At 40.5% G+C, this 16312-nt stretch overlaps 1 non-coding gene across 1 annotated transcript; it reads left to right on the top strand.

The window, feature by feature from the left end:
• Positions 1-15362: 15362 nt before the first annotated feature.
• TRNAT-UGU (transfer RNA threonine (anticodon UGU)) lies at positions 15363-15434 on the top strand. Its single transcript has one exon. It is a non-coding gene; the product is annotated as a tRNA-Thr (tRNA).
• Positions 15435-16312: the final 878 nt, after the last annotated feature.

The following is a 16312-nucleotide window of genomic DNA, read 5'->3' as shown; positions in this document are numbered from 1 at the left end:
GCTAAGGCGTTCACATCAAATCTTTTTCGTAAATTCTGTTTTGACTTGTCCATCTCTCATGTAACTACTTCTGCTTATTACCCTCAACCATCCCTGGCTGAACGGGTTAACCGTAATCTCAGGTCCGCACTTATTGCCTATCATCATGAAGATCATTCTAGGTGGGACACGTCCCTGCATTGGTTAGCTTTTGCTTTGAATTCGGCGGTTCATGAATCACACAAATTTACTCCAGCTTCTTTGATGTTCAAGTTTGTTCCCAACACGCCGCTCTCGAACCTCTGGTCTCTGAGTGACGTTCTGCCCGAGACAATAGATCCAGACAACATTAAAGATCTTTGGAAGAAGGCTAAAGCTAATCTTAAAGTATCTCATGAAAAGGTTAGGGAAAGGTATGATCGTGGACGGAGACCCACCCCTTTAAAGGTAGGTGACCAAGTAATGGTCAAAAATTTTGTTCCCGCGGGCAAGCTTGCCCCCAGATTCCATGGGCCGTGTGTCATTCTCGATTTCCTTACCCCGGTTACGTTGTTATTAAGCAATCCAGCCACCGAGAGGATATTTAGGGTTCACCTGTCCAAGGTGAAACCGGTGTAATTTCTGTGTTAACTTGCTTCATATTATTTTGAAAGGATATGAAGGTTATATTTTTTTTTTGAGTTTCGCTTTTAAGGCATTCTGCCCCTTCTGTAATATTTTGGTTTTAGATGTAAGCCTTTTGTAAAACCTGCCCCGATCCGTTAAACTGCCATCCTGTCCTTGCCACGGCCATTACCACGCTCCCGTCTCCTGCTCCACCTTACACAGTGGCTTAACTTATGCCATGGATATTTGCACGCCGCTGGCCCCTCAACCTCTCCACTAACCTGTACCCTCAAAGAAGATGATAGTCCAACACAATTCTGCCGCCTAGCTTTAATGTTTCAGTGCCCCCGCAGCCGCGCGGCGCTGTGCCGCGGCTGGGTTCGAGGACGGGCCCCCTCGGCCCCAGCGAGGACGACATGTGCACGGCGAGCCGGAGCTCTCCTCCCGGCCTAGGCGGATGTGCGGCGCACGACCTGCTACATGCCCGCAGCCTGTATCTGTTCACCGCGGGCGCGGCGTACTTCAACACCTCTGCTCCCCTCATAGTGCGGGCGAGCGGTATCTCAGGGTACTTGAGGGGTCCGAGCGGTTTCCTTTGGACGCAAACTGTAACGGCCGGTCTGGCCATCCAACTTAGCCTACATCAACTACATGGACAGTCACTATAAGAGATGACTACACTTGGGAATTCAAGAACAAAATTTGGTGGACATTGCAAAATTTTTCATCACCTTTTAAAAGATTATCTTCAGAAATTCGCCTTCTACAAACATAAATACCTTACGTTACCAATTACAACAAAATTTTGGAACTGAATCAAACCCAATTAAGAAATTTCTCAAATACTTCTGCAATTTATCTTAATATCAACATCAACACTTGGACCTTATTTTCAAACAAAAGTTTATGTTCTTCTGTGTTACCCCTTGGAGGAACTTTTGGGGGGGGGAGGTCTGTACCGGGCGGTACACCTCCACGCCGCTAATTTAAATGCGCGCCAGTTAAAACTCCTCTGCTGGAGGAAGTCTGAACTTTATTGACGGTATTAATTTTCTACCTTCTCAGAAGATGTCACTACCTGTAAATTTTGGAGTTTTAGAACTGTGTCATTTTTTATGTGTTTTTGTTTCGCTTGAAGTAAGAAGTGTGAACTTTCTCTTCTAGAGGACACTACTGAAGATCTACAATAGTGCAACCTAGTGCGGAGTCAAAGAACTATTTTGTTGGAGAAAATTTAATTTCAAGAGTTTGTTCTTTGTTAAATTTCTTTCTGTCATTATTTAAGTTGGCAATATTTACCCCTTTCTTCCCCTTGTTATGAATGTATCCAATCCCGAATTTCTTCTATTAATTTCTGACCAATCTGGTGTATCTTCCCCCAACTTGAATCTGTTGCGGGGTCCTACCCAATAAAGAAATTGTGGGAGGGTGTTTTCTTTCCCCTAACGACTAGAACCTTCCGCGAGGGTATATAAACTGCTGATTTTAGGGTCTCCGGGCCACTTCTGTTCCATCTTTCAGTGCGTAAGGTACACAGCAGGGGGCGGGAAGCGCCTCTTTCTTCTCCTGCCGTTCAACACAAGGTAATGGCCAATTAATAACTTCTTTCGTTGCTAGATTAGCAGTTTAACTCTCGGGGCGGGTTCTAGGCCTTCCACCATGTAACTTTCCTTTAAAATGTAAAAACTACTGGTATCTATTCTATCTTTCAAACGACATATCGGGATAGAGAGTGCTTAACCCTCTCGAGCTCCCACTCACATCATCTTGAGGTGAACGTATTTTTCTCAACCAATTCTTCCGTAATGTAATGTAAATTGTTATTAAGTCACCTCTGTAGTATGGGATTAGCCCTTGTATTAACGGCCTAGTGCTAAGTAGGTCTTAAGCAAAGTGTATTAGGAGTTCAAGTTCGCCTCCTCTCAAATTGTATTTTAGAGGTCATGTATTAACCTTCTTGTCATTTAACAGACCTCAGTAGGTTGGGTATTTTACCCCTGTGTATATGTCCTTTGAGGACAGCTTAAAGGTGGAGTTCGGAGTGGCCTATGATAGGCTTGTATTTTAGGGGGAAGTTGCCCTTTCTTGAAAATTGTGTCTCTGCCTCAAGGAGGCTTTTGGGTGTAATTGGAAGCAAATGTTTCTGGCATGTTGGGGGGTTTTCGGCCCCTTTGTTGTATGGTGTTCATTGTAAGGTTGGGCTCATTGCTCAAGAATTATGTTTCTGACTTTTGAAGCCCCAAATGGGGTACCTATGTAAATGTATTTTTCAATCGTGTTTCGGCTACTAAGTACCTGTTCTATTTGTTGTTACCTAATTTTGAAAAGAAAATATAACCTTGTTAAATTTTAAAATTAATTTCACTTTAGTAGCTTGAGACCTATTCACCACCCAGCACCTTCTTTCATGCATAACTACCACCAAAACACGGTAACAAAAAAAAAGTACGTTCATTGGTTATTCTTCTTCTCCTTCTTCAAATATTTTATTTATTATTATTATTAGTTAAAAATCTCAAATCTTTCATTTCATCTCCCAACATCATTATTATGTCCAAAATATATTTAAAAAAATTAATTCTTCAAAAAAATAGCTTAGTTTTTATTAATTTTATTATTATTATTATTAAAAAAACTTAATTTCGCCTGTTACACGGTAGTCCACTCTTAATATGTTTAACGCATAACCCCTTTTACAATTCCGATTTATCTTGGCACTAAGCACTTGATTTAAGACAAGATTCACTTGGAGTATGATTATTGTTATTATTATTAAAAATGGAAAGATGATATTTTAATATCCACTCTTTAGAATTTAGTCACATATGTTAAATCCCGTTATGAACCACTAAGATCTGCTTTATATCGGTCGGGACAACACGGTATTCGGGACCGTACCTTCAACTTCGTACTGCCGTTAATTTTATATGGGGACACCTGTCCTCCCAAGACACATCTCACAACCTATGGCACATCGCGGCTGGGCAAATACCTCCAATGCCGGCGATTGCTAAACTATTCCTTCAAATTTGAAGTCCATTTCCTTTCATCGGAACTCTTCAAACATTTAATTCATAAAATAATCCTCGGTGCGTAGATTCTACCACTAATAACACCGGCATATGCATTTATATCATCTTAGGCCTTGAGATTCATCTATTTCATCATTACAAACAATACGGCTCAACTTATTTCACGCCGGATATTCGTCCCTCATGACTTCCAACTCTAAATATGGGCTCAAATCATTCTGGGCTTTTAACATATCGTGACCATTCTAATTCACGTGCCTATATCGCTTTTAAACAAAATTTTAATGGTTAAATTAAAGTCCAAAAACGTAAAATCAAAAATTTACGTAAAATCAAACTGATTACGCGAATGAAAGTCTTTAACGCTACATGTCATCTCCACATTGATTATTATATTTGCACTGGCTAACTCGTGAAGCACCGTCATTATTATTATTATTATACTTTAACTTGCACACGCCCAAATATTATTATTATTATTACTTTACTTTCCTTTGTCAACTCACAAACATGATTATTATTAGTATTTTAATGACCTTCCGTACGCAACACAAATCTTACATACTCTGGCTCTTTCATAATCTGGCTGTCTAATAGAAATTATTCCTAATTAAAATACAAATGATCACCGCAGTGAATGAAATTCAAATAAATGGGTTAGCACAAAAAAAAGAATTTAACACTTGAAATGAACTTAATTCAAAGTATTACAAACAGCATGCATTAATTGAAAGAAATATATCCCATATTTACATTATATACAACAAACAAATACTCAAATTAATTAATCTAACCCATTATTACGTTAATATAAATTAGTTCGTCCGTCTAACAAAAAATAAAATCATGGACTCGGGAGGCGGACCATGTTAAGTAACCATAATTAATTTACACTGAACCCCGTTTAGTCGCGATAACATCCCCTAAATATCAAAATTGTGTACTCATTTCTATGTAGAATTCCATTGTCTCGTAGCGGAGGAGATATAGGCCTTACGGCCCCATGGTGATCTACTCGTCCATCATGCCACACAATACAAATTTAACACCATAAAACACTTCTGGGTGACTACCCATGATTAATATCTTATTACACTATTTTACACAGGAATACCAATAACAAAAAAAAACACTTATAGGTGCTCCTAGACCCCTGACACTCGCACAATATACTCTTCATATACGCCCGAAACACACGTCGTGACACATTACGACGAAATGTCGTTCATTTGAACCGGCGCGTATCGCGTCTTCAACCGGCACTTCCTGGTTTATTTTCAAGCCGTCTTGATCATCGCCTAGCTCCTATAATTCCCTGCTCGGATAGTTATTCACCGTCTATCTTGAGGTGTTTACTTCAGGCTCCGCACACTGCCTTCCAAAGGTACTATCGGCGTTCCGTTAGTTATTTATTATTTAAACACATGACATTCATTAAATTCAACATACAATTGTACTGATTATACACACTCGGTACTATGGATAATTTCACTGTTCGTATTCATTCTCCTAATAATTCACGTACTTTCAGCTCTAATTGTCCGACTCGTTGGCTGAACGGTCAGCGTACTGGCCTTCGGTTCAGAGGGTCCCGGGTTCGATTCCCGGCCGGGTCGGGGATTTTAACCTTAATTGGTTAATTCCAATGGCACGGGGGCTGGGTGTATGTGCTGTCTTCATCATCATTTCATCCTCATCACGACGCGCAGGTCACCTACGGGTGTCGAATAGAAAGATCTGCACCTGGCGAGCCGAACTTGTCTTCGGACACTCCCGGCACTAAAAGACATACGCCATTTCATTTCCATTTTTTCAGCTCTAATTGACTTCGAATACGTCCCGAGGTACTGACTTACAGAGTCAACGTGTCAGAGTCTCAACTACTCCATTACGACGGTCACAACTGGTGACTTCCAACGACTGGGTACTGGTAAGAACTGAGTGATGTGAGGTCCGCTTCTGGACTTTTATGGACGATACGGTTTCCCGCCGGGGTCATCCGCGGTCAGCTCCTGGAGAGGGGGGTTGGTTATCCTAAATCGGCATAAGCAGGCGGATTTGGATCTCTTGCTTTATCCTACTTAATACACTGGCGATACACATTCATGTGTCGTATTCTGAACTCCTATCGTTCGGTGATCATGGAAATATCACTTAATTTCTGTCCTCCACCTTTCGCGCGCTAACTCGGCGTCCCTGATGGCGTGCTCATCTCGACCAATGGCGAGATAGCGTGGGTCATTTCCACGAATTCAATACTTTAATTTATTACGATTACAATTAATCAACATGGGAATGATATCACAAAAATCCCCTCTATTCAATTTTGTGGTTGGAATAATTTAATTATTATTATCGGAGAAGCTAACTGGAGTTCACTCTTAGTTTTTCTTATGTTGGTTTATCTGCGGGCCTGTGATATAATTCTCATTGGTCAACACCGCTTCGGTTAGTTTGAAATCTCTTCCTTGTAACGTTGACAACACCAAATGCCTCGGGCGTGGAAAAACTGGCACGTCACATTCTCGGTATTGGTGATGCATCTACTCGCCCTTGGTCCGAAATATATACTCTTTCACTTCCTCGAAGTCATTATTCTGTTGTTGTGAGCTCTAGATTTAATCCTCTTATCTTCTGACCAGGAAACCTTTTCCCCCTAATGACAAGCTTATTGTGGCGCCGGACAGTCGCGATCACGGCTGGCTTATGTCGAAAATTTTCCCGTTCACACAAAACTGCCACTGTATTCATTTAATATTCCTATATATCTGTATTTCTCCTATCAAAATCAAATCATGAAACTAGGGGCCTATCACATCAGGGTACATTTTCCTGTTGCTCGGTAAAAAAAAATCTTGTGATAATCATGAGATTTTTTTATATATCCGCATCATACTTTCATCATGATTTGATTACTGCTTTCGTTCCTTTTTGATGGTGACTGATCTCGCCCCGCAGATTGTGGTTATTGAGTCTCAATTCTTCATTCTCTCGTTGAATCATGTGGATCCTGTTAACGAAATCTTGGACATCACTGTCGATCTCTCCGCATTCTGGACATGGTCTTGCTTCTATTTGCCTATGGATCAGCTGGACTTCTTCTTCTCTTCCATCTTCTTCTTCATCATCCTCTCCTTCGTCCTCATCTTCTTCTTGGTCATCCTCTGCCTCGTTTTATTGAAACTCTGTCGTTTTCCTCCTAGCTCCGAGTTGTCGTTCGTCCTCGAATCTAGGGGCGTTTGGATTTAGCTGGCTACCATATTGAGAATGTGACAACGGCGCGTTCCTTTCCCCGTTGCGACCACCATTTGCCTCCTTCTTCCATTTGTCTTCTAAATATTGCTTGGTCTCCTGATGTAGCTCCTCCATAGTTTGTATCGTCGCCTCTATGTATGGTTTCCCATCGTCTCGGTCCCAAACACTACATGGCTTGTCATCCTTTCGGTCATGATTTTGGATAGCCTCCTTCCATTTCCTCTTCTTCAGCTCATCGAGGTACTGCTGGGTTTCTGGGTGTCGATCATCCCCATTTCTACGGTATTCCTCCGTGTAATGCCTTCGGTTATTCTGATTTCTTCGGTGGTATGGCTGAGTTTCGCTCCTTCCATTCCGATATCCACGGTATCCCGTTTCGTCATGGAATTTAACATGCTTCGTTTGCCAGTTGCCTTCCGCAAATCCTCCTCCGTGATTCCATTGTCGGGGTCTCCATCCTGGATCATACATCCTCTTGGGTTCTGGATCGGTACTCGTTCCTTGGCTTCTAGTACTGATGGTTCTAGTTTCCGTCTGCCTCTCGACGTTTTTTATCTGTTGCTCTCTAGGCCTGGGTTGCCTCTGGTTAGAGTGATACGTGGTCTGATCTAATTGACGTAACAAAGCTTCCGCTTGCACTGCAGTCTGAATATTCGACGCAATCATCATCCGTTGGACCTCAAATGGTAACTGCTTCCCGATAGCGCTAATGAGTTCTGTCTCACTGACCGGATTATCTAATTCCCGCATCTTATGAAATTGGGATACGAAATACTCTGAATATTTAGTTGGGGACGATGTTGAATAACGTCTAGAATACAACTCCAACCTAAGATCTTGCTGTTCTTGGATACTCCAGAATTTTTGCAAAAACGCCTGTCGGAATCCTATGAAATCCTCGAATGTGTTTAAGAAGGCCCTGAACCACATTGCAGGTGCTCCGTCCAAAAACTTCTCTACAGTTCGTAATTGCCGCTCCGCCGGAATTTTATTTTCACTAATATAGTTAGTGATCTCGCGGATGAAGCCTTTAGGGGTTATATGTCCTCGAGCGTCGTATCTAGGTGGTTTGTCGTCTGACATTTTGATGACGTGGACCACAGATGTCGGAAGGGCATTTGATGATGATGACGATCCGTCTCCTACTTCAAACTTAAGTCCGGTCGTATCGGCTTGTGACATGCCTTCCTTTTTATGAAAGCCCTGATTGTCTGGGGTCTCGAACTCTCGGTACTGGAGATGGAAGTCCTGAAGTGGTCCTGGCTGTTCTAACCTGGCCTTGACCTGTTCCAGATCCTTTCTAATTTCTTCCAGCCTTTCGGTATTACTGTCTGACATTTGCTTGGCCACTGAATTCTGCCCCGTGTGTACATTAAATTGTTCCACTATTCTGACCTCTGTGTCAGCGATCGTTTGGCTTTGTTCCGCTAACCCATCAGTCTTTCTGAACAATGCTATATTTGCCTCCTCACACTGTGTGAGTCTACGGCTACGATCTTCCGAATTCGTCTTTATATCCTGAATTTCATTTCTGAGACCGGCTACTAGTACTAGGGTACGAACAGTTTCACCTCGTAACTCATCGATTCCCTTTTCGTGCCTGTCCAAAGTATTTGCAGTATGTGCACCTTTACTTTCCACGTGGCTTCGGATGATATCGTTTTCCTTGCGACATTCACCCCTCACCTCTTCGATGTGCGCCTTTAAATCTTCGCGGTCGACCAACCTCTGAGCTGAAATCTCCTGAATACTGGCCTTTAATTTCTCCTTAATTTCGTTACGTTCTAGTAACGCCTCATCCCTGAATCGGTCAACCTTTTCATTGACACTAATAATACACGAGTCGATATGCCCTTTCAATTCGTCCTTAGCGAAATGACACGCCTCCTGGACTTGGGTCATTCGGTCCAGTAATTCCTGTCCTAGTGATATACTGGCGGCATGAACCTCAGCTATTTGTTCTGTGAGTTTTATTTTATTAAATTCACACGCGGCCTGTACCATCTCGACTTTATTTTCTAATGAAACATTAGCGGCATGTATTTGTTCCGTCAGTTCCTGTCTATTAGTCTCAATTTTACGCTCTAGTGAAACACTCGCGGCCTGAACCCTGTCCACTTTATTTTCTAGCGCACCACTAGCGGCATGAACTATAGATGTCAATTCCGTGAGTTCTTGTTTATTTAGAACCATAACTCGCATTAAGTCTTCCAAAGTGAGAGCTTTCACCTCTCCCTGTCCTTCTAACTGTTCACCTTGGGGACGCTCCCCACCTTCGTCTGACATTATATCAAATGAGAAAAGAGGGCCGATCAGCTTCTCATCCTATCGCACACGATTACGACAACTTTGGGTCTAGGCCCTATCATACGGTTATATCCTCGTTAATATTTTCTAGAATTTTTAAATTTCCAAATTCAAAACCAAACAATATTTTTCGCTTTCACATAGCGAATTATTATATAACGTAATTCACATTTGCATATTAATTGCCATCGCGTGCTCATTATTAGTGAAATTCATATCATTAGTCACTCCCGAATATGACAACAACAACAACAATCGATAATACCATGACGAAAACCTTGAAGTCACCTGTCTTGAAATAATTTAAATTTAACTTACACAGTTCCATTATCTTTTTATTAATACTTGAATCTGGTTCTCAGTCACATTTTTACCAAATACAGTATTCCTAATAAATTTTGCCTATATAAAATTCCTGCCCATGGATAGTTACATTTCTGTGGAGTCTCACTAAATCACAATAAATTTTAATTTCATAGAATAGGGAATTATTAATTTAATGAGCCTCTATAGCAATAAAATACTATTGTATAATTATCAAGTCTAGCCCCGTTCGAAACTAACCTTACTTTAACATGAAATACTACTTGACATATCTAAAACCACTATTCAACCGTGATGCGGTCAAAATTTAATTAAATATCCCGATTGGGTTTACATTTAAGTTAAACAACTGGGCCTATTTATAATGAAATCGGGCACTGAGCTGCTCGCTAATGATATCGTCGCTAATACAACAAAAAGTTCAGATTTTCTTTTTTGCGTAAAAAATTATAAAGTCACCCGTTGCTCAAACATGATGCAATAGGCCCTTTTACGTTGGGCGCCATTATGCACCCGCCCACCTCCTGAGTCCCAGACTAGCATTTATCTCAGGGGTGATCAGTTCGAAAACGAATAAAAAAATTTATATCAAAAAATATATATATATATATCGGCGCATCAAATGAACACAGGGATGAACGGGGCATGAAAATTTAAGGTTACGGGGGACGACTCATTCATGGATACAAAATTCTGACTCCACAATTGGACTGGGAAGTGACAACTTAAATTCCATGGGCATACTGGACTAACTACAATGAAAAGATATGGAAGCTGTTTCCTATTGAAATTGCAATGAGGAGCAATTTATTCACTTATTTTGCATACTACACATGATGACAAATTTACATTGGGACACTTTAATCCTGAAAAATAAATGACATAATACTTGGATTTTACCTCACTACTCTGGTAGTGTAAAACATCTGGTGAATTCGTCCCAATTGGTTACTGGGGATCGAATTCACATCCGTATGATTGGACGTTTCACCGCTGGAGATATTCTTTCGGCGACGAAGGCACGACAGTAACTTTTTACTGTCGTCTCCTCGTTCCGTTTGGACATGAGACACTTCCGGTATGTACATTCTGGTGAGCCGGACACCCACCGTAGAAAATGTTATCGCCTCGAAAAAACGGGAATTTATAATACGGACAAACTCTAGCCTATTATTTCCAGATTCACAAACACACCAGGTAGAGTTCATTAACTCAAAAGCTACTTTAATATTTACACTTGTCAATACGACAAGACGTACGGAAAGGTTCATTACTATGCTCTGACCCTGCAAACATGTGCCGTCCGTGGGTTATTTACGTATCTACCGCTATCTCCCCGTGAAAACCCAACATCTGGTTCAGAGCAGTTCGACACAGGATGACTGTCCCTAGCATATCCTCCTATTATTATTATTAGATAATATCATTACCATTCTTTATCTGATCATTAGCATATACTCTGACTACCATCAATTAATTTATTATCATTAATTTCAATTATAATCCTGTATTTGATTATTATCATTTGTCATCCGGGATGATTATATGCCAACCCTTGCCGACGTTTCAAACGAGGGTCGTTCTTACTCCTAATTTATCCGCACAATATAATGATCAGCTTCTTCATAAATATTTTTATTATTATTATTATTATTATTATTATTATTATTATTATGATATTCGTAACAATGAATCATCGCCCATTAAATATCTTAATTTCCTTTCATCATAATTATTATTCTCAAATTACTATTGCAAGTTCTTTATCTTCTGCTCCTTCAACTTTTCATTATTATTATTATTATTATTATTATTATTATTATTATTATTATTATTAATAGTGGAAATAGTGATTATGGTAACCCGTAATCATCCTTTCTATAATACTTCAGCTTCTCGCTCTTATTATTTTCATCAAAAAAATAAAATGAAAAAAAGTACCTTCATTGGTTATTCTTCTTCTCCTTCTTCAAATATTTTATTTATTATTATTATTAGTTAAAAATCTCAAATCTTTCATTTCATCTCCCAACATCATTATTATGTCCAAAATATATAAAAAAAAATTAATTCTTCAAAAAAAAGTAGCTTAGTTTTTATTAATTTTATTATTATTATTAAAAAAACTTAATTTCGCCTGTTACACGGTAGTCCACTCTTAATATGTTTAACGCATAACCCCTTTTACAATTCCGATTTATCTTGGCACTAAGCACTTGATTTAAGACAAGATTCACTTGGAGTATGATTATTGTTATTATTATTAAAAATGGAAAGATGATATTTTAATATCCACTCTTTAGAATTTAGTCACATATGTTAAATCCCGTTATGAACCACTAAGATCTGCTTTATATCGGTCGGGACAACACGGTATTCGGGACCGTACCTTCAACTTCGTACTGCCGTTAATTTTATATGGGGACACCTGTCCTCCCAAGACACATCTCACAACCTATGGCACATCGCGGCTGGGCAAATACCTCCAATGCCGGCGATTGCTAAACTATTCCTTCAAATTTGAAGTCCATTTCCTTTCATCGGAACTCTTCAAACATTTAATTCATAAAATAATCCTCGGTGCGTGGATTCTACCACTAATAACACCGGCATATGCATTTATATCATCTTAGGCCTTGAGATTCATCTATTTCATCATTACAAACAATACGGCTCAACTTATTTCACGCCGGATATTCGTCCCTCATGACTTCCAACTCTAAATATGGGCTCAAATCATTCTGGGCTTTTAACATATCGTGACCATTCTAATTCACGTGCCTATATCGCTTTTAAACAAAATTTTAATGGTTAAATTAAAGTCCAAAAACGTAAAATCAAAAATTTACGTAAAATCAAACTGATTACGCGAATGAAAGTCTTTAACGCTACATGTCATCTCCACATTGATTATTATATTTGCACTGGCTAACTCGTGAAGCACCGTCATTATTATTATTATACTTTAACTTGCACACGCCCAAATATTATTATTATTATTATTTTACTTTCCTTTGTCAACTCACAAACATGATTATTATTAGTATTTTAATGACCTTCCGTACGCAACACAAATCTTACATACTCTGGCTCTTTCATAATCTGGCTGTCTAATAGAAATTATTCCTAATTAAAATACAAATGATCACCGCAGTGAATGAAATTCAAATAAATGGGTTAGCACAAAAAAAAAAGAATTTAACACTTGAAATGAACTTAATTCAAAGTATTACAAACAGCATGCATTAATTGAAAGAAATATATCCCATATTTACATTATATACAACAAACAAATACTCAAATTAATTAATCTAACCCATTATTACGTTAATATAAATTAGTTCGTCCGTCTAACAAAAAAATAAAATCATGGACTCGGGAGGCGGACCATGTTAAGTAACCATAATTAATTTACACTGAACCCCGTTTAGTCGCGATAACATCCCCTAAATATCAAAATTGTGTACTCATTCCTATGTAGAATTCCATTGTCTCGTAGCGGAGGAGATATAGGCCTTACGGCCCCATGGTGATCTACTCGTCCATCATGCCGCACAATACAAATTTAACACCATAAAACACTTCTGGGTGACTACCCATGATTAATACCTTATTACACTATTTTACACAGGAATACTAATAACAAAAAAAAACATTTATAGGTGCTCCTAGACCCCTGACACTCGCACAATATACTCTTCATATACGCCCGAAACACACGTCGTGACACATTACGACGAAATGTCGTTCATTTGAACCGGCGCGTATCGCGTCTTCAACCGGCACTTCCTGGTTTATTTTCAAGCCGTCTTGATCATCGCCTAGCTCCTATAATTCCCTGCTCGGATAGTTATTCACCGTCTATCTTGAGGTGTTTACTTCAGGCTCCGCACACTGCCTTCCAAAGGTACTATCGGCGTTCCGTTAGTTATTTATTATTTAAACACATGACATTCATTAAATTCAACATACAATTGTACTGATTATACACACTCGGTACTATGGATAATTTCACTGTTCGTATTCATTCTCCTAATAATTCACGTACTTTCAGCTCTAATTGACTTCGAATACGTCCCGAGGTACTGACTTACAGAGTCAACGTGTCAGAGTCTCAACTACTCCATTACGACGGTCACAACTGGTGACTTCCAACGACTGGGTACTGGTAAGAACTGAGTGATGTGAGGTCCGCTTCTGGACTTTTATGGACGATACGGTTTCCCGCCGGGGTCATCCGCGGTCAGCTCCTGGAGAGGGGGGTTGGTTATCCTAAATCGGCATAAGCAGGCGGATTTGGATCTCTTGCTTTATCCTACTTAATACACTGGCGATACACATTCATGTGTCGTATTCTGAACTCCTATCGTTCGGTGATCATGGAAATATCACTTAATTTCTGTCCTCCACCTTTCGCGCGCTAACTCGGCGTCCCTGATGGCGTGCTCATCTCGACCAATGGCGAGATAGCGTGGGTCATTTCCACGAATTCAATACTTTAATTTATTACGATTACAATTAATCAACATGGGAATGATATCACAAAAATCCCCGCTATTCAATTTTGTGGTTGGAATAATTTAATTATTATTATCGGAGAAGCTAACTGGAGTTCACTCTTAGTTTTTCTTATGTTGGTTTATCTGCGGGCCTGTGATATAATTCTCATTGGTCAACACCGCTTCGGTTAGTTTGAAATCTCTCCCTTGTAACGTTGACAACACCAAATGCCTCGGGCGTGGAAAAACTGGCACGTCACATTCTCGGTATTGGTGATGCATCTACTCGCCCTTGGTCCGAAATATATACTCTTTCACTTCCTCGAAGTCATTATTCTGTTGTTGTGAGCTCTAGATTTAATCCTCTTATCTTCTGACCAGGAAACCTTTTCCCCCTAATGACAAGCTTATTGTGGCGCCGGACAGTCGCGATCACGGCTGGCTTATGTCGAAAATTTTCCCGTCCACACAAAACTGCCACTGTATTCATTTAATATTCCTATATATCTGTATTTCTCCTATCAAAATCAAATCATGAAACTAGGGGCCTATCTCATCAGGGTACAGTATGAGGGCTGGAACGGTGTCCACTCAGCCTCGGGAGTTCAACTGAGTAGAGGTGGGTTCGATTACCACCTCAGCCATCCTCGAAGTGGTTTTCCGTGGTTTCCCACTTCTCCTCCAGGTGAATGCCGGGATGGTACCTAACATAAGGCCACGGCCGCTTTCTTCCCCCTTCCTTGCCTATCCCTTCCAATCTTCCCATCCTTCCACAAGACCCCTGTTCAGCCTAGCAGGTGAGGTCGCCTGGGCGAGGTACCGGTATTGACAAGGAAGAGGGAAAGAAGTGGGAAACAACGGAAAACCACTTCTCCCGAGGCTCCAGCCCTCGTACTAATTTTCAAATTTCGTGGCAGTTCCGTGAGTCGAACCAAAACTTCCGACGGTGGCAGCTATTCACACTAACCACTACACCAAAGAGGCGGACTACTTTTATCACCACACGAAGATAATAAGTTTGTGTTCCAAGGTCATTAGTATTACGGCGGAAATCAGAGCCACGTTAGATCACTGGTGAAGCACTGTCTAATAAACCAGAGGTCTTGAGTTCAATCCTCAATGGAGGCAACTTTACTTCTTTTCTTCTTTTGTTTTCACACGACGATAATAAGTTTCTTGTCCAAGCTCATTCATGGGACAACAAAAATCGGAACCTCTTTAGCTCAGCGGTACAGCACTGGTCTTGTACACCAGGGGCCGTGAGTTCGATCCTCAATGGAGGCAAATTTCTTCCTTTTATTATCACACGACGATAATGAGTTTGTGCTTCTAGCTCATTTGTATGACGACGATAGCCGTAGCCTCTTCAGCTCAGTGGTAGAGCACTGGTCTTGTAAACTAGGGGTCGTGAGTTCGACCCTCACAGGAGGCAACTGTCTTTCCTTCATTTTCACACGACGATATTGAGTTTGAGTTTCAAGTTAATTCGTATTATGATCAAACCAAGACACTATTTAGCTCAATGATAGAGCATTGGTCATGTAAACAAGGGGTCGTGAGTTCGATCCTCACTGGAGGCACTTGTTCTTATATTATCTCCTTCTTCCACTTCTACCTTACCGGTTTAGCTTCCAGGCTCGGTTTTTACCTCGGACTCAGCGAGGGATCCCACCTCTACCACATCAAGGGCAGTGCCCTGCAGCTTCGAACACTGCATTGGGGATACAACTGGGGAGGATGACCAGTACCTCGCTCAGGAGGCCTCATCTGTTATTGAACACGGGCCTTACTGGCATGGGAAGATTGGAAGGGATAGACAAGGAAGAGGGAAGGAAACGGTCTTGAAGGAGAAATGGGAAACCAAGAAAACCACTTCCAGGGTGGTTGAAGTGGGAACCGGAAACCCCGTTTTCAGTTGACCTCCCGAGGCTGAGTGAAACCCATGGTACCACTTTTCAAATTTCGTGGCAGAGCTTCAGGGGTGGCAGCCAATCACACAAAACTGTACAGCACAGAGACGGACAAATTAATTAAATTTGATAGTCACATCTTGTCAAGAAATAGTGGAAAGCTTAGGATTAATATCTGACTCCATTTCATTTTATTTTTAACAATCAGCTAAAAGAAGTAATTGAGGATAAGGAGGAAAATATCTTCCGAAAGTGTTTTCCTTTTGTTAGCACATTAACAATAATAATTTATATTATTATGTTCCACCTCCGTGCTGTAGTGGTTTGGTGATTAGCTGCAACCCTCGGAGACCGGGTTCGATTCCCAGCACTACCACGAAATTTGATAAGTGGTACGGGG

The sequence above is a fragment of the Anabrus simplex genome, chromosome 3 (assembly GCF_040414725.1).
Source record: "Anabrus simplex isolate iqAnaSimp1 chromosome 3, ASM4041472v1, whole genome shotgun sequence".
NCBI classification, from domain to species: Eukaryota; Metazoa; Arthropoda; class Insecta; order Orthoptera; family Tettigoniidae; genus Anabrus; species Anabrus simplex.
Note: the sequence above shows the minus strand (reverse complement) of the source record. Positions and strands in the feature narration are given on the sequence as shown.